A 19532-nucleotide genomic window follows, 5' to 3' on the forward strand; every position below is an offset into this window, starting at 1 on the left:
TGTAACCTGGTTTAATGAGCGGACCCTATAATCTACACTCATACTACTACCGGCAAGGTCACATTAACGGCTTCTACACAAACGAGCTCCAGATATCGTGCAGAGTCCGACATGCAGGCAAGAAGTAAACGTATTTTCTCTCGTATCCTACACGAGGAATTTGAACTTGTCGATGTCACAAGAAGAATTAGATAGGTTGTTAATTGATATTTTGTTGATGTTACCTTCATATTGTTCGAATACAGAAAAGTCGCTCGGTTGTTTACTCCTTGTTTTACTTATATCGCATGAAAATTTATCTCACTGGGCGAATGACTGCGAGTGTTTCTGAACTCCTCTGTACGTTGCTTGGTTTTCACCGACGAGCATAAAGGAGCATGTCGAGCACCTCCCTAGGCTGAATTAATTTATTGTAGCTGTCGAAATACACACGGATTACAATATCAAAATGTTATTGCTCTCTCATTCTTTCTTTTTGTATTCAAGAGCGCCAACTCCTTTTAACTACCGCTCCTACATTCTCCACCTTCTCCTAAAAGCCCTGTTTCATTTCACACCACGAAGGTTAATGAATGCGTTTTTCTGACCACGGGAAGCTCGCTTTCGATACATGCTTTATAAGCATAATCGTACAAGAACCTTCGTAGCCTCAGTCACTTCGGTACGTCATACCCCTGAACCAAAGGAAACCTTTTTCCGCCGTGTATATCACGCGCATCTAACATTTGCTAAGTTTCCGATTCGCAACCCTGCTACAGTAGCTATATGTATGTTAACGACCTTGAAAAATCGTACTGCTTTTCGAAGATTAAGAACAGTGGAGGTGTGCGAAGCTTTTGCTTCATGCTAGAACATTATTTCACGATGTCTAGCCAGCTCACCGATTCAGGTCGTCGCCAAACTGGCCCGGACTGCCAGCGTCGACTCGGGCTTCGCTATCACGATGGTAGCCTTCCAGGACTGTTGGATCCCAGTTTAGATATTTTGCTCTTAGGCCACGCAAACACGCTCGCACGACGTGTTTAAAGTGGGGCTTCATATCCATGTCGCTCCCGAATACAAAGGCTGTTAACATACATCACGGTCCTTCTCAGAAGCTGAATCTAGCAGGAGCCGGTGAGAAGATTCGACAACATGAAATACAACTGCAAAAAAAAAAAAAAAAAGAGACTATTTCAAACTAGTGAAGGTTGCTAACATGATGTGAATGCCAAGGCCTCATATGGGTTATGAACGAGTAAGGTGGATAAGAGGAGGACTTGGTGTTTTAAGGTGCATTAGTAGTGACATGGGTGCACAGTAATTACTAACTATTGGATCAATGCTCCCATATGTCTTTATCGAAGGTATTACGCCTGTTTTTTGCAATAAATTTTTCAGGGTTCTCTGAGTTTCATTGCTATATAATGAGCCGAGAAGGTTTTCATATGTAAGTTATTAGCTCATTATTAGCTAATCACCTTAATAAAGGGAGTCACAGATTAAGAGCTCGGCTGGCCTTCTTGCCACAAAAAAAATGGATGTCTATGACTATGAGTTTTGTTGAACTAAACTGAAAGCATGACTGAAAACGCCTATAAACATTTCAATTCGAAGAAGAAAACGCGCCCATTCAACAAAAGTTATGTCCTGTAGAAATCACTCCCTTCATGAGAATGAAGTTTATTAGCATAATGTGTGAGAGTTCATAATCTCAATCTCAAGTACTTCGACTATAGACATTATTTAAGCTTTCGATTGGGCTTATACTTGTACTGTGTGCGTTTCGTAGATGCTCAAAGTTTATTATTATTCACTGACTGCATCTAGTAAAATTACCAAATTCTATAGCTGCACCTGCAATCGTCTTCAAAAATAATTCAATCAAGCCAGGATTCACGTAGAAGTCAAATGAATATTCATCTTTTCCTCTTCCTCCTTTTTTTTTTTTTTTCGGATTCAAATCTCATTAGAATCCGTACTGCACCAAACAGAGCAGGAGGCATGTCCCCCTAGTTAGATTGATTTATTTACCGTTTGTAAAAGCCCCGAAATCTAAAGACAGAATCGATACACTTGCGCTCAGCAAGTAAAAGGCTGACATAATAGGCGCACATGCACGAGTAGTGAATTGGTAAAGTGTACCAAAAATATTTAAAAAAATCACGGAGGGAATAAAATTAGGCAAACAGCTCAATGCCAGAAATCAACGAGTAGTAATGGAATTACACGAGTCGGAAAGTCTGCATACTGGCTCCTCCCGATCGCGAATCTTGTCAACGAAGAGTAGCGACAATGGGAATAGAGAGAGAGAGAGTACTCCCTCATATGTTCATTGCGCTGCCTCATCGACTCGCTTGGTCTGGAATAGGCTGTCTGAAGGTTGTCCGTACACTGCCTCATCTTCCTGTAACGGCACAAAACACGGCTGCGGGTATGAGGGTTCGAATAGTTCGACGGTAATAGGCCGATGCCATTATTCTAAGACGTCTTCAAATGCACTAGTATCACTCTGAGCCAACCGGCAGTTTCCAATCATCCCATCCGTAATTTATCTCCATCGGGACGATCTCTGCCAGTCAGCCTACGCCACACTGGCAACGATAACAATCCTATCATACATGCGTCTCTTTGCTTTTCCCGCATTGCTGGCTTTTGGCAAAAGTCTCGCTAGAGCCTTGCTTTCGCTCCTTCTGCATCTTACCATGCTAGTCGCATTCTGTGCCAGGCCCCCTATTTCCTGCAGTTCGAGTGACTGTTACTTTTTTTCCGTGTCCCGTTGAAACATTCGTTGGCTCCTTCATTTATCATTCTTGCTGCCCGGCTCGTTCGCTTGTATTCGATCTTAGTCCGGTACAACCTTCCGGTGCGGTGTATCGAGCCATCGCTACTTTCGGTACGCTATTACGTGCTCCACGAACTTTCGATCGCTCGTAGGACACCATAAAAGAAAAGATTGAGAACCCTCACAGCTTATTGTCTATATTTAATGCAGGCAGCGCCAGGAGGAAGACAAATATGAATGCGCCCGGACCAGAGTGTAGTACCATTCTATGTATCTTGCTTATTTATTTGCGTTCTTATTTCTTTCGAATACAAGAACTTTTAAAATACTTCGCGATATTTTGAATTGAGCAGTTTCTTCTTTGAATGTTATGTCGCTCGCTGGTTTCTGGCATTTCTATTACATGATTACATATTCAAGAGAAAAAAAAATAACATACGACTACGTTCAGGGAGCAATATCTTCCATCGTGGGCCTCACATTGTCGAACACTGTAGCCCGAGCCGCTGCCAGTGGAAATACAATGTCTGTGTGCAATAAATAGCCTTATGAAAGCGAAACCTAGATTTTAATATGTGAAAGGGACCACCGGCTGGTTCGGGCCAGGTGCCGCCGCTTTTGCCGTAGCCATTTCCCTGGCATCAAATCGCGTATTTTTTACCATCTTTCCCTAGACGTTTATGCCAATATGCTGCATTTATGCCCCCCACATTTACACTCTGCATGCTTTTATATCGTACTTTACTGTGCTAATAGGCGCTTAGGCACCCTTGCTTAACAGTCATCGCCTCATGTTCACTCAGTGAGGATCTAACACTATTTTTACAATGTAACCTACTAAGCATTCTGTTGAAAATAACTTGCTGTCCTTATACACCAACGAAGTCTTGTACGCTACCGAGCGCAGTTCTATGTTAAGAATTCTATGATATCTCGGTCTACTTAATAACTCGCCTGTTTTCTCTTGACGAAATATAACTCAATGCATGATCTAATTTATCTCCCCCCAACTTCATCATGATCACACTTTCTCTAGCTCCGAACTGACTTTTTGTAAAAGTTAGGACCTGACCAAAGTGAAATATTTATTAGACGTGAAAGTCAAAAGGCGAAATAAAGGGTGTAAAACTGCGGAGTCGTAGATGCACCTCGGAGTACCCCGCGTTGAAAGAAGAAATAGGGAAAATCGGGGAGAAGCGACAGCCAGGCAAAACGCGCGCACTCAAAGAACGGAGCTCGCGCCGGTTGCATGGCAATGGAGGCGTTTATCACGTAACGCGATACGTATTCCTGCTTTGAATTCGGAGGGGACCAGCTGTTCCGACGGAGGCCAGTTGTTGGTGAGCAGACGCTGGTGTTGATAGGATGCCCGGTTATTACATGGAGCGGGACACAGCATTGCTCTATCAACTAGGGTTGCGGCCACAGCGGTGGTGCAGCAGCAGCCGCTCGCACTTGTTTGCAGGTACTAGTGGGTGTCCGATTGGAGTTAAATTTTCCGATTTGTTACGCTGGGATAGTGTATTTTCTTCATGCGTTTTCGCGTGCTAGCGTCCTAGATTCAGCTGCGTATTGAAGTTGCCTAGAAAAGCACGCACGCACACGCACATGCACACGCACGCGCGCACACACACACGCACACACGTGCGCACGCGCGCGCACACGCACACACACACACACGCACACACGTGCGCACGCGCACACACACACACACACACACACACACACACACACACACACACACACACACACACACACACACACACACACACACACACACACACACACACACACACACACACACACACACACACACACACACACACACACACACACACACACACACACACACACACACACACACACACACACACACACACACACACACACACACACACACACACACACACACACACACACACACACACACACACACACACACACACACACACACACACACACACACACACACACACACACACACACACACACACACACACACACACACACACACACACACACACACACACACACACACACACACACACACACACAAATTTTTCATCTTACTTGAACTCACCTATGAGGCTGAAACCTGGAGGCTAGAGAAAAGGGTTCTGCTTACAAGCTGAGGACAACCTAGAGGGCTATGGAACGAAACATGGTAGGTGCAATGTTAAGAGGTAAGAAGCGTGCGGAGTGGCTTAGAGTAATACCTCGAGTTAATGACATTGTAGTCGGAATAGAGAACAAATGAACACGGGCAGGGCATATATAATGTGAGGAGATGATAACAAATTATCGCTAAGGGTAAGGAATCAGGTTATAAGGGAAGGAAAGTGTAGCACGGGGCGCTAGAAAGATGGGTTAATGAGGTTAAGATGTACGAACAAGTCAAGTGGATGCAGCTCGCACAGGGTCGGGTTTGTTGGAGTAATATAAAACAGCCCTTCGTCCGGCGGTGAGTATAAGCCAGCTGATGACGATGAGAAAAGAACACGGAATCTCACGCCTGACCACTTTGTTAGGGAGTCTAGCAAGGGACGCAGTTGCTTTGAACAAGACCATGAAGCGCAAACGCAAACAATAATAACCTCGTCGCACCATACAAATAAAACATCATTAGCGACTCGAAGGGGACTTGTCGGAATTCTTAGCTGGGTTGCACACTTCCTGTCGCCCGGCGCACCCTGAAAAATTACTGTCGGTCCAGTGACCCTCAAAATTACAACCTCATCTGGGCTTCTGGCCACCAGACTCCAGGAAAATAAGTTAGCCGATCAGGTGGCCCAGTGTGCTCAAACTTGCTCGGGAAGCCTACTTTGAGCCCACCCAATATCCAGTCACATTCAAAGACATAACTACATGTCATAAGGACGCCCATCGTTGCGTTCTTGAACTCTGTAAGGGTCGCCAGAGAGTAGACGAAAGGCTCTTTCTCAAAAATTTTACAACTACAATGCTGTCTGTGCCCAGCAGTGTCGAAGCACTTCAACGCAGAGTTTGATGGATTGTAATTGCAGCACCTGTAGAGTGACGTTCTCGGACGTTTTTTACATGGTCTTGGCCTGCCCTTTCTGCATCACCGGACCTAGCCTGGAAGGCGGCGCTGCCCCACTCTCATACTTTATAGGACCTTGGTCGCCAAATCGCGAGTGACGTTAGACGCCACTGGGGCTCCGGAATAGGAACTCCGCCTAGATTTCTGAGAATCTGGGCCACAGGCACTGGACCGAAACTCCTTCTTGCACAAAATAACTGATAAATCGTTACAACGACCACTAGCAAATTTAGTAGCAGCTTCATTGAAGACTATAAATTATGCTCAAAGATTCGAAACGTTAGCGGAGTGGAATATAAAGCGCGGGAAAACTTATGACAGCAAAACAAGGTTCAAGTATACGTGCCAAGAAATAAAAAAAATTACGGTAAGGATAGTCTTCGAGACGTTTTACTGGGTCAGTTGCGTTCAAAATGCCTAAACAATAGTTGCGCTACGGAGCGCTTCGGACACTAACGCCAATCTGCAAATGCAATTCAGCTTTATCCAAGCGATAAGCTGACTTGTTTAGTTCTATATGTGTTTTTATTTGGTGCGGTCATTTTGTCTATGTGAGGCCTGTTATTTCCCATGGGCTTTGTTCTTTACACATCGCCATAATACCGCAAACGCCCAAGTATTTAGCTTCTTGGGTCTTGGTTAATCTATGCAACCGGGCGACTCTTTCGAGGTGTTCGGCCCTTGAACGTCAATTACAATTTTTTAACTGCATATATTTCTGGAAGCTCCATTCCTAGAAGGTGACAGCTTCACCGCATAATCCTACTCCACCTAACATATGTTCCCTAAAAGCGATGCTTGCCTTTAATGCTGCATTATAAGCGCAGCATTGGTCGGTACAAAGTTCGGTGGACGCATGAGAACAGGAAGCCTGCCGGATAAGCCGGCCGCAGATATTTCAAGAACGAAACACTTGGAGATAAGTGGGAGAGGCCTTTAACCTGCAGCGGGTGCAGTCAGGCTGCGGCTGCAGCGTACGATGAATGTCTAAACTTTGACCAGCTGGCATATATTCAGTTTGAGAGGAATTGTTGAAAGTTCTCTATTCACGCCCCGTTTGACCCCATATTGCGATAGTTTAAAACATTTTTTGAAACTACCTGACCCTTGCTGAAAGCGGCGCAGCGTAAGGGAGAATACGGAAAACCATTTGGTAGATATATGTGAAACGGCTCAGTGTATGAATGCGAAACGCGAATGCGAAATAACCAACACGCCCAGACTGCTACTGTAGCGAAAGAAAAACTTTCCCGAGGGTGAAATATTTTCGAGGGAGGACGTTTCCGACATTTATTAAAGTTATTTTCGCAAGTTACGCATTGAGTATGCGCCTCTGCGTATTCGACGAAGACGGTTGTGCATTACGTCTCGCGTGGGAGCCATAATCGCCGACAGCTTGGCTTGAAGGCATACAATATGGAAGTACATATGCCATTGATTTCAATCCCTGTCGTGAGCTCCCCTGCAACTTAACTGACAGACTTATGCTACGTGCGACGAGAAATTGTATGACAACACATGGAACGCTGGACAACGAATTCTTGGATATAATTATAATACAGAATTCAGAACAGGCATACATTTGCATATGCTACCGATTCGAATTCCTGAATCGATCTAGACTCCACCATGGCCAAACAGATGTATGGAATAGTGAACGAGTAAATTCTATTAGAATATGCTGTGGAAGTGAGGAATCGATTTCAAGAATTAGATCTAGAAGACAAAGAGCCCGAAGAGATGTGGACTGATGTTCGTGATATAATACAAGAAGTTGCTACTAAGGTAGTTCCAAAGCAAAAGAAATGCAAAAAAGCAAACTGGTTATCTGAGGAGGCTTTGCAAATAGCTGAGGAAAGGAGGATGGCAAAAGTTATGGGGGAAAGAGAAAGATACAAGGTTCTCAATGCGGATTTTCAGAAAATAGCAAGGAGAGATAAGAATGCCTTCCTGAACATACAGTGCCAAGCAGTTGAGGACAACAGCCAATTAAGGAACACAAGAGCTCTGTATAAGACAATCAAAGATATCAAAGGAAGCTTCTGTGCCAAGCTGGGCGTGATAAAGGACAAACGAGGCAAGGACCTCACTGAAGCCTCAGAGATAGAGAAGAGGTGGCAGGAATACACAGAAGAACTGTACAAGAAGGACCCGGATGTGCAAACCCAACATAAGACGGTTGTGATTACTGATCTCGAGCCGGGCATCCTGAAGAGTGAAGTTGAATGGGCCTTAGCCAGCCTTGCTAAGAACAAAGCTAGCGGAATTGATGGTATTCCAGCTGAGTTGCTTCAAAACCTCAACCACGACGCTGTTAACACTCTGCATACATTATGTCAGAAGATTTGGACAACCCTGCAGTGGCCACAGGATTGTAGGAGGTCAGTTTACATCCCCATTCCAAAGAAAGGCAGTGCCAAAGATTGTTCCAACTACCGCACGATCGCGCTTATTTCGCACGCTAACAAGGTGATGTTGAAAATCCTCCAAGATAGGCTGCAGCAGTATGTGGATTGGGAGCTTCCGGACGTGCAAGCTGGGTTTCGCAAGGGCAGAGGAACTAGAGATCAAATTGCCAACCTTCGCTGGATCATGGAGAAAGCAAGAGAGTTCCAGAAACCCATTTACTTCTGCTTTATTGATTATGCGAAAGCGTTTGACTGCGTAGATCACAGCAGATTGTGGCAAGCTCTCCAAGAGATGGGAGTTCCAATTCACCTCATCTGTCTACTCAGGAACCTGTATGAAGGGCAAGAGGCCACAGTCAGAACTGGGCATGGTCTTACTGATTGGTTTCCGATTGAGAAAGGGGTGAGGCAAGGCTGCATACTGTCGCCCTGCCTATTTAACCTATATGCAGAGTGCATCATGAGGAAGGCCGGTCTGGACGAGTCTTCAGCTGGAGTGAAGATTGCTGGAAAACGTATCAACAACCTTAGATATGCGGATGATACCACTTTAATGGCAGAAAGTGAAGTGGAACTCAAGAGACTTCTGATTTTCTGTTCTTGGGCGCCAAGATTACCTCGGAAGGAGACTGCAGCCATGAAATTAGGAGACGCCTGCTTCTGGGAAAGAGAGCAATGGTTAGCCTTGACCGCCTAGTAAAGAGCAGAGACATTAGTCTGCCAACCAAGATCCGTATAACTCGTGCTATGGTCTTTCCAGTTGTGATGTATGGATGCGAGAGTTGGACTGTGAAAAAGGCTGACCGCCGAAGAATTGACGCGTTTAAACTGTGGTGCTGGCGAAGACTCTTGAGAGTTCCTTGGACTGCCAGAAGATCAAATCAGTCGATATTGTCGACCATAAACCCTGACTGCTCATTGGAGGGTCAAATTCTAAAGTTAAAGCTCAGCTACTTTGGTCATCTGATGAGAAGAAAGGAGTCGCTGGAGAAAGATTTGATGTTGGGAAAGGTTGAGGGTCGCCGGAGAAGGGGTAGGCAGCGAACGCGATGGTTACATGGCATCCTCGAGGCACTGCAGATGAAGTTATGTGATGTTAAGAAGATAGTGAGAGACCGGAAAGCGTGGCGTGACATGGTCCATGGGGTCACGAAGAGTCGGACACGACTGAACGCCTGAACTGAACTGAATCGCACGTGCGACAACTCCCAGAAAGCTGTAGCGTGAAAGGTTGTATTCCAGTGTTGAAATACGAAAACTGGCAAAGCTGCCACCACATGATGTTCCGGCACTGGTGCGTGTATATAAACGAACCACACGTAAAGAGCTGTTAGGGGTGGTGGTGCCTTCGGCCGCAGATGAGCCTGAATGAATTCACTGATGCATCATGTATGTTTGGCTTGCTGAGTGCATCATACGGCCGCCTGATGATGTCGCTCTACTTTGCTTGCCACCACTGACATTTTAGTAGCCAGGTTGTTTTGGGATGAAAATAACAATGATTTTGTATTTAACAATTTACTGTACGCCTGTAATAACTCTCCCGTTAAAAGGAGGTCTTCCTCCACAAAGCATAGGAAATGTTCTGTACGTGTTCTCATCTCCGACAAAGGAAATCACAAATTTCTTTTTTCGGGTGAGCGGTGGCTACGAGGAGAGTTAGGCTAAAGCAATACAGCTCTACAGCGAGAGCGGCACAGGCATACGCATGTGCAGGAGCATTACGCAACCTCCGTGCCCACAAAGCAAGGGATAAGAGAGCTGAACACAGTATAAACAAGCGCCGAGGCAACCGCCAAGATCCTAATTGGTCGCTTCAAGGGCTTTCATGCTGTCGATCATTCCGTTACCTTAGCTTTGCTTATAAAATTGAATTTCATCCTGTGCAAACGAGCGCGCGGGTCGGGCCTGAGAAGAGGTGCTTCCTCTCCTCTTCTTACCGGGAGTCATGAGATGCCTTGAAGCAAACATTGACAGAATGATTTTCTTTGAGAATAGAATCTTTCCGGCACTATAGTATCTCGCTTTGATATACCCGTTAAAAAAGAACAGCTAAGTGTCTGACGCACACTGCATTATTTTAGGTTTCTGGCTGTAGGTTCCAAAGATCGTGAGACCAGAATCAAAGAATCAAGGATTACTTGTTTCTTGTTGAACTCACCTCGTCTGGACATAATTTCCTTGTTGACAGAACATAAAACGTGACTCCAGGCTTCTGCACGTGTAGAAACAAAAATGATTTCTTTTTAGTGCTTTATTTCGCGTCAGCTAATAAGTTAGTTAAGCATAAAGAACCGTACATTTGGTGGGAGCTCCCAAGTGTCTCCGTTTGACATTTTTCTTTTGTTTTTCTGTGTACTTAAAACAAAAATAAAAGAGAAGGAAGAAATGCGAACTAGCCGAATATTTATTAAGTGCCTAATTTGAGCCCTATCTATATGCAGTATTCGTTACACGTTTGAGGAGCGCGTCGGCAGGAGTCTCTGAGATATGTGCGCCGCGAGCTAGGACTTATGACAGTATTTCGTGCCGGACGTTACGACTACAGCACGGTACACATTCCTAATTTCGATATGAGCTCCAAGCCGATGCGAGGCAATTGTACATTATTACGTCTATTCAAAGACGCGGCGCCTCTCTCGTGTCATACCGTGACAGACTGAAGCTGGAAGATAATTGAGCAGGGGCCGAGAGCGGTCCTAACCGGCGTTTCTCGAGACTCCATTATTACATCGGTAATGAGGCATAGCAGCGATAGTTTTTTGTGTGCAGCTGCTACGTACGTGGCGGTGACGCTACGAGGATTGTAGAGTCCTTGGGCAGAAATCAAAGGCTGGATGAAGGCCTGCTTCAGATTTCTGTCTCGTCTCCGTACGCATAGCAGTGGCCTGATGAAGGCTTTACGTTCCCATTTACCAAATGCCCAAATAACGAAACGGTTTATAGCACGGTGAAACGGTTTATAGGTTCTCTTACGGGTTGATTATTACTCGTGAGAAACTCTCGGCAAACTGCCCACGCCCATCAATCGGCTGGATCATTATTAGAGTGCGAGCTCGGCTGCCGACGCGAGGCGACTGCCGTCGTGATTTCAAGAAATTGGGAACAGTTTATTTGAAACAACGCACACAACTTCGAAGCCTTATGCGAACGTAAGCGGTTGTTTCTTAGATGGCACTGCGATTAAGATAGACTATTCATGAGTCCCTAGAGCTAGAAAAGAGGCGGAGTGAAGGCGAAGGTGCAAGACAAGAGTCTCCCTTCCTGTGGTAGTGAAACGGAATTCTGTAAAAGAACTGCAATTAAAGTAGCTATTCAGATTAAGTCTATCGGTGATTACATGCTTCCGTTATAACGCATGTCTGCAGAAACTATGTTTTCGTTTTCCTAAAAAATAGCTTGATTCACGGTTTAGAATGTGCTTTGAGCGCCCATACATAACTGTTCAAGTTTTAGTTCTCAGAGCCGGGAACCTCACATTTGCTGATCGAATGGCACAAAAAATCAAGCGCAACCTCTTGGGTAGCAGCAATACAGTAAACTAACTCAAAAGCCCTGATTTATTTTGGAACTGACTTAAACTTCCTCCAAGAAACACCCAGAGAATCCATGAAACGTTTGCTGCCTTACAACATAGTTGGCCATCGCTCTCACAGACACTTTGACTTCACTGCACACGCTCCATCGGTCACACACTGCCACACGACCAGTTTAGACAGAAGGTGAGTGCGTATCCTCTTCCCACAGTGCGCATCATTAACGCGTTTCGAGCACCCCCATTTGCCCGAAAAATTTCCGCTGATGTCATCGGCCCGCTCAATCTCTTCTCCAGCAGAGTAATCTACTACACGTCCAAACTTGTGCCCACTCGCGCTCACCTCGGTTCAAGCGCATTCGCTGTTCCGACACCAAGACTTCCCCTTTGCCACAGCATTCCGAGCCCCGTGCAGTTGAGATACTTCCATTGATCCAGGTCCTGCGGGGATTGTGCGGGAGGAGCAGCGTATTTGACCTCGCAAGCGCCCCCAGATCACACGCTCTCCTTTCCCACCTGCTGCCCCATCGTAACGCGGACCGCGCTCTCCCCTGCAGTATTCCCACTCCTTGATCCTCATACTGCCATGCTCTCAAATTCGCGCCATTCGTCTTCTTTGCTTTGCCATGTTCTTTCTCCAACAGTGCGTGCGGTGTTTAGTTTTTGCTGCAGGTTTAGCGGCTCAGTGGCGCCACCGCATATCTTATTCCGGGGTTTCGGAGAAGAGATTAAGGAAGCGCGGGAAGGTTAAACAGGAAGCGCTCGGATGAATATTGCGTACTGGTCCAAGGTGACGGAAGAATGCAAATAGAAAAAGTGTGCAAAAGACAAGCTCGAAAAATGCTGTTCGCGTGGCGTGTGTATATATATATATATATATATATATATATATATATATATATATATATATATATATATATATATATATATATATATATATAATGTCACGCGCCTTCGTAGAGCATCGACGGAAGATGAAGAAGAGCGGTCGGGTAGATCGGTGAAGAAGAAAGAAGAGCAAGGGCAGAGGAACGTTTGCACGCTTCGCCGCAGTCCGCTTTGTACCGATCTACCCGACCGCTCTTCTTCATCTTCCGTCGATGTTCTACGAAGGCGCGTGACATTATATATATATATATATATATATATATATATATATATATATATATATATATATATATATATATATATATATATATATATATATATATATATATATATATATATATATTTAATATTCTTTCTCGCTAAAATAAAATCACAATGTCAATATCAACACATAACAATAAAAAAATAATAAATCCCCAACGTTTACCTTCGACGCGTAAACTGTTCGCTCCTTTATATATATATGGCTGCAAAGCGAATGGCTGTCTGTGCATTGCAGATGCAAGAGCAGTCGTTCTCGTTTTAGGAAAGTATCGGCACACCCATCGCCAACCTAAAGCGGAGACGCACTGTCGCCGGGGCACAATGTCAAAGTGTCTAAAGGTTTGCTGCCTATAAAATTACTCTCTGGAGTACAATAATACAATATCACACCCTTGCAAATGCATTCACGGACATATATATTTATCTTTCAATGTTTCCTATAGGTGGAAACTGCGCTGGGTCTATTTACGCTCAACGCCTGCCCATGCGGCTGTCTCATGGGAGTTTCCCAATACTACGGTCTGAAGGCTATCCCGTTCGAACGAACAAGCTTTACCCCACTATACAGCAAAGCCAACTTCTCAACGTGCACTTGCAAAAGTTTTCAGAACGGTTAAATGGTTAAACCGAAGCTACAACGTCCACTGTTTATATTTATAGAACAAGTTTTCTCCAGCTTGTCGGTCGAAATGACATTTTGCAACGCTGTCCTGCGAGTGACAGGTTCTTGTCTAGAGGTGATAATATCTCTATTTGAAAGGTTGGCTACCGATCTTCAAGTTTTTTGTTGACTATGTATGCTGCATTGTATGTATGCAGCTTTTCAGCATTAATGGCTCTCTCCGGTGGCTCCCTTTATGGATCCTTATACACATAACTGCTATTATACTCCCTTATTCAAAAATCTCTGCATTTGTGACTGTGTTAAAGAACAAAAGCAGGGGGTGGGGGGGAGGTATATAATTTATCCATTTGGCTAAAACCTTTCTCATATCTAGCACATCAATTAAATTATCCTCGCATCTACGTATGCTGACAGAGTATCAAATGATTCACTTCCAGGAGAGAATGTTCCCCAATGTGCGGCATTTCTTATTCGTGCCAATAGCATTGACGACAGCTTCAGTTGGTCCCCAATACCCAAACATGAAGGATGACATCTGTGATCGTTAAATATGTATAGCCCATATTATTTAAGATGGCAGGTTTTCCATAAGGGTAGAAATCCTATTGAATGAGCGATTATCATACAACTCAACATTTATCTCTATCCCGCAGAGCAAGAAATGTGTATTTTTAATTGTTATGTTTGTCATCTTTCTTACTCTCCGCCTTTCTCTTTGTGCGTAACGATCCACTTTGTTACGGATTAGAAAGCTTATCATCGCTTCCTCTTCGATATGTAAATACAAGATCAGTCGATCTGAAAAAAAAAAAAAAAAAATTCTGCCCTCCGGTTCTTTCCAGCAGCTCCCAGGCCTTTGTTATTTGGATCAGAATGAAATTTCCCCGCATATACAAAAAGGGGTTCTTTTGATCACAGGAAGCTCATAAGCGTTAATCTCTTTGTGAAGCTAATAGCTTTTCTTTGCCGCTCGCCCGAGCCTGAGGTAGTTTTCCGCTTGCCTATACGCATAGCAACGGTATTGTTGCTATTCTTGTAGGTCAGCGCATAATGTGATCCAAGCTTTCATTTTTATCTCATTTTGTTTTGTTTCTAAGCAAGCGCACTGGCGCCTTTCCTTTCTCCAGTGATAATTTTTTGCTGAGTGAGAATGCAACTCGGAAAAGTAAGAAGCTACTTCTGCAGTCTTTCTTTGTGTGTCGGGTACCTAATGGTCTCGAAAGGGCGCGCCCCAACAATGGCCCTATTCACAACGAGAACAGAGCCACAATACGTACCATCTTTATCTGTGTGCATGCTCCGCTAAGCGGATCCTAGCGTGCCTAACGTTGCACGTACTACATATTGTAGTTTCGACCTCACTGAGGTACTCGTTGTATAAGGTTAAAGTTACAACGGTTCGTACGCTAGGAATTAATTGGCCTTCGGTCGAAACCCACGCAAGGGAGAAATTCTAACAGAGAAGTCAGTTCTCGGAGAACTTTTCGGAGTTCTAGGAGAATGCTAGTTCTCGAAGCTCATTATTATTAGGCTACCCTATTGACAGCGAGTGGAGAAGTAGTTTCCTGGAACATGCATTTGCTTGCAACCAAATCATTACCTTCTTACAGGAAACATCACGAAACATCAGACATTAATCTAAGAGCAAGGGTGAACTAACGCTACGAATAGGGTCTAGAGCGTTACTAAAGAGGCATCATTGTTTGCGACTTCCACGCAACAATTATTCAGAAATACTGCTTGTTATTTACCTATTATTACCAATTTAAATTTTGTACGAAAATCTCCACACTGCAATATTTCGCAGCTGCAAAGCAACGCTAGCCAATCCAGTTTAGTGCTACTGCTCGCTAATCCGCTTTCCTAAATGACTGAACACGCCGCTGTGATTGACATCGAACGTGTGAGTACCTCCACTCGGTTCTTGTTGCAAAGTACCATCGCGCTCTCTCGCTAGTTCCTGCAATGTTGCTTGAAAGTACTTGGTCGCCCTACAGTCAGTGCTCTTTTTACTTCTCTTGAGATTAAAATTAGATGCACTGCATTACGACGTCTTGTTGAAAGGTGCTGGCAATTTTCGCCTTTGTAATTCAGGGAGTGTCGTGGTTCCTCGGAGATACATGACGTCACTTTTATTTGCTAATGTGCAGATAAAGTCAAGAAAGCAATAAGTGTAAATTGAAGATTAATGTCTCGGTTTCGTTGGACAAACACATAGAACTTTCCTGGAATTCACACTTAATATAAGTGTTCATACAGCTGTCTCTAAAACAATTGTCCTGTATTTCGTGGAGCAGGGTTTGGTACGTAAGTACACTTTTGTGCGCGCAATTCGGATTATGTTGTTAATGGTGCTCCTGAATTGAATACCACACATTTGGAGTGAATAGCTAGAACAGAGGAGAAAAATAGTAAGTTTCCCTAAATTTTTGCCGTTTGCAGAAGGATATCACCCCACAAATGCAGAACAGTAGTTCAGAGACAATTACTCTGGTCGATCCCTCTTCCGTTCGTATCATTAGGGACGTATTTCGTTTGATAAGACCTTAAGTGAATGCTATTGCACACAAAGCAGCCACAGCAAAATAAAAAGAAACTCTCGGGCTCTGTGCGTGTGTATTTCTAATACAAGGTCTTTCTTTTTTCCTAAACGTTCATCTTAAGATTACGTCCTTGCCGTGTAAAATATAGATGCGACTGCGAGAGGATGTCTTGACACCAGCAGGGCACAACTCGGCCTCAAAAAAAAAAAAAAAAAAAAAAAGGCTCATGAAATCAAAATCAGTCGAGACGCAGAAAAGTGTTGCCCTGAAGTAAGGGTGGAACAAGACGCGAAGTAATCTTCTCTTCGAGAAGGCTGTTAGCGCGTCAAGTGCCCCTCCTCATATATTCTGCAAAGAGGTAAGGAAGCGTGGTTTTACTGTTGCTTCGAGCGAAAAGACAATTCTCGCACTGAATATTTCACGCGGTGGCAGAGCTGTGCCGTCAGACTGCGAAACTGGCTTCACGCTCCCCTTCTTGGATGAGTTTCCGACCAGAGCTCTAGTATGCTAACTTTTATACTGCTTTGCAAGCAACCCGTCTGGAAATTTCGTATTGTACGTAATCACACGGGAAATGTATGATGAGCTATGAATAGCAATTTAGTGATGCGAAAGATCTGTGCTTCCTCTCTCTCTAGCTGTGCACTGCATGTCATTGTCCTCATCAACTTCCATCTGTGCGTAATAGATCCAGAATACGCCGCTTTGGCATCTTAAGCCTAAATGTCTTATGATACGTTAAGCAACCTAAATATCTCATAGTTCACTGCCACTAAAGTCCCCAGTCACGTGCCAATATTTGTCTCATGTCTTACCATGATACTCCAGCGTCGAACGGAAAGCGTAGCAAAACGTAACGTGCTAGCTCATGTTCATATTTGGCCAGGTTAGCTAAATTCCTGTAATTTTTTTTTATCTTCGCGCTGTTAGCACAGTTAAGGAAACAAGTAACTGAAGCGTGAGAATCGAAGCGGAAGTATTTTTTTTAATCGGAAGTTCTATTGGCGTTATGTTTTTTTCTATCATTGTGGGGCTCCAAAACATGATTGATTTCGTGTCCATGCCTGTTCCTCCCACGTTAGAAGTTCAAACGCAAAATCGAACTCACGGTCCGTGCGGAACACCGAGTGTACTACTATAGGCAGATAACAAAACAGCCGGGATGTCGTTACTCATGAGTGAATTTGGTGTGCTTGCTAGGGCACCAAAGCAGTGCAGCGTATTGTGTATTCAGAATTACGATGGGGGCCTTTTTGTAGAAATTCTGTCTTCCATAAAGAAGTACATATGTCGCATTTACGTCGTAGTATGTACAGGCATTTCTTCAAGTGCTCCTGGCCTTTCTTCTACGGAAAAGATTTAATATGGCGACTTCTTGCTCCTGGGAGCTACGTAGCGCTCATGCTAGTGCCTTGCCGCCTATGCGAGTGGGCACGTTGTCCAAAATACCGAACAAGCTTCATCTGCGTAAATGGTACCGTTGGAATATTTATCTCCTGAAAGAGGGCTCTGTCACTTCGATTCTCGGGCTATCCATGCTGCTGAAGTATCTTTGACTATGCTCTTATAGACGGACACCAAACACACAGTAAAATATAAGTAAAATATATATATATATATATATATATATATATATATATATATATATATATATATATATATATATATATATATATATATATATATATATATATATATATATATATATATATATATATCAGTTTCTCGGCAAAACTTGGAAGAAACGCGAGACATAAACGCTTGAACGATGTATTTGTGAGAATAACTATAATAATGAAGGTAATCATCAACGATTTGGCAGGCAACCTGATTTAGTTCCAATTCTGAGAGGATTGTGCAAACAAAATCACATCACCAATTTTGAAATAAGTCGAATGAGCTCACTTTGCCACCATAATTGTTTCAGTAAGGCTAGTTCTCCACGTTCTCAGCAACAAAAACTCTAGATTTTCAAATTTTTATTTCATTCAGAATTGAATCCAATCGTAAGTGTGGGACTGCACCAGTCTCGTGGCGTGTGCTCCACGTTTTTTTTCGGCTTCTTGTTCCCGACGCCAATTGATAAAAATCAAAGAAATGGGGGAGGGAGGAGGGGGGGGTGTACTTGAGCTTCTTTTTAGTGTTTGACGCAAGAGCCCAGCTCCAGTTTGCAGCTCCCCCTGCGACTACTCGCTCGCCTACACTGAACACCCATAGACACACTTTGTTACTGCATCAATCACTGCTTCAGTAACTAACATCTATTTAATCTCACACAAGTATAAGCCTGCTTTTACCGATCTATGCAAACCTCGTCAGCGTGACGTTAGAGTAGCATGTTTCACACGAGATAGAAGTATCCCAGATTCGATTCCCATTTAATAGCCTTCAATGTTCTTTTCATTAAGATTCATTACTTTTTCCTTCCGCCAGTGCACGCGTAACGGGAAACCATTTCAACAAATCCTGATTTTCTCAGCACACCGTCGGCTGGTAGTATGCTGAACTCGTTAAAATCAGCTTAGCAACCGCTAGACAGTGTGAATTTCTGAAAAACATGAATTGAAAACAAAATAACTTGCGAGCAAAAGTGGTCCCCGCCTATCATACTCCACCAAGAAGAGAAGAAAAGCAGTTAAATGTTCGTGCAAGCCAGCTGTACTAGGTACCATGCTTTCCAGCTTAGAGGAGTGTGACATTCAGCTATTCGTGTCCGTCGCGGCCCTTACGAAAGGGTAACCATTTGGAGAGGAAGACATTACGTTGTCTTCGTTTAATCCATCCGTGCAATTACCGTCAATATTTATTTTCTCTTTATTAAACCCTACAACATAGTGATCTGGGGTTATCACAGCGGGCAGCATGGGCAATCTATTTCCTAAATATTAAGAAAATGCTCCCGACTCCACGCAGTGGTTGCATTGTGCTACAACCGCGGGACTTGCAGTAGATTGACAGAAAAAAAAAAAAAAAAAAAAACATTAGCGCATAAAACCTTTCACAGATTCCAGAATGTGTTCTCATGTGGAAAAAGCATCCGGTCACCTTATTTTACTTTTAATATAGGAATGTCTTTAATATTATAATTAGCGGTGCATGTTGCAGGCATATTTATTTCTTATCGAAGGATATCCTGCACGGCCGCCCTCCTTTGAATGAATATTTAGCTTCACGCAGCATAGTGGATCCCAGAAACTAACACCCTAGGCTCCATACCAAGCACCGCAGAAGATTTGAAGTAAAAGTTATCTTTCGTAAATTAAGCAGACGCTTAGCAGCGAAGTAAGTTGTCAAAAATATCTCTCTAATGGCCCATTGAATTTAGCTGCTGGTCCGTTTTATGGAATGGACAATGTTTTAGGTCTTTTAGCCAGCCTTAGGAAACATGACGTGCAATGATAATTTTATTTGAATATTTAAATAGCATTGAACCACGAGGAGACT

The sequence above is a fragment of the Amblyomma maculatum genome, chromosome 6, assembly GCF_055883805.1.
Source record: "Amblyomma maculatum isolate TAMU_Amacu chromosome 6, ASM5588380v1, whole genome shotgun sequence".
Taxonomy (NCBI): Eukaryota; Metazoa; Arthropoda; class Arachnida; order Ixodida; family Ixodidae; genus Amblyomma; species Amblyomma maculatum.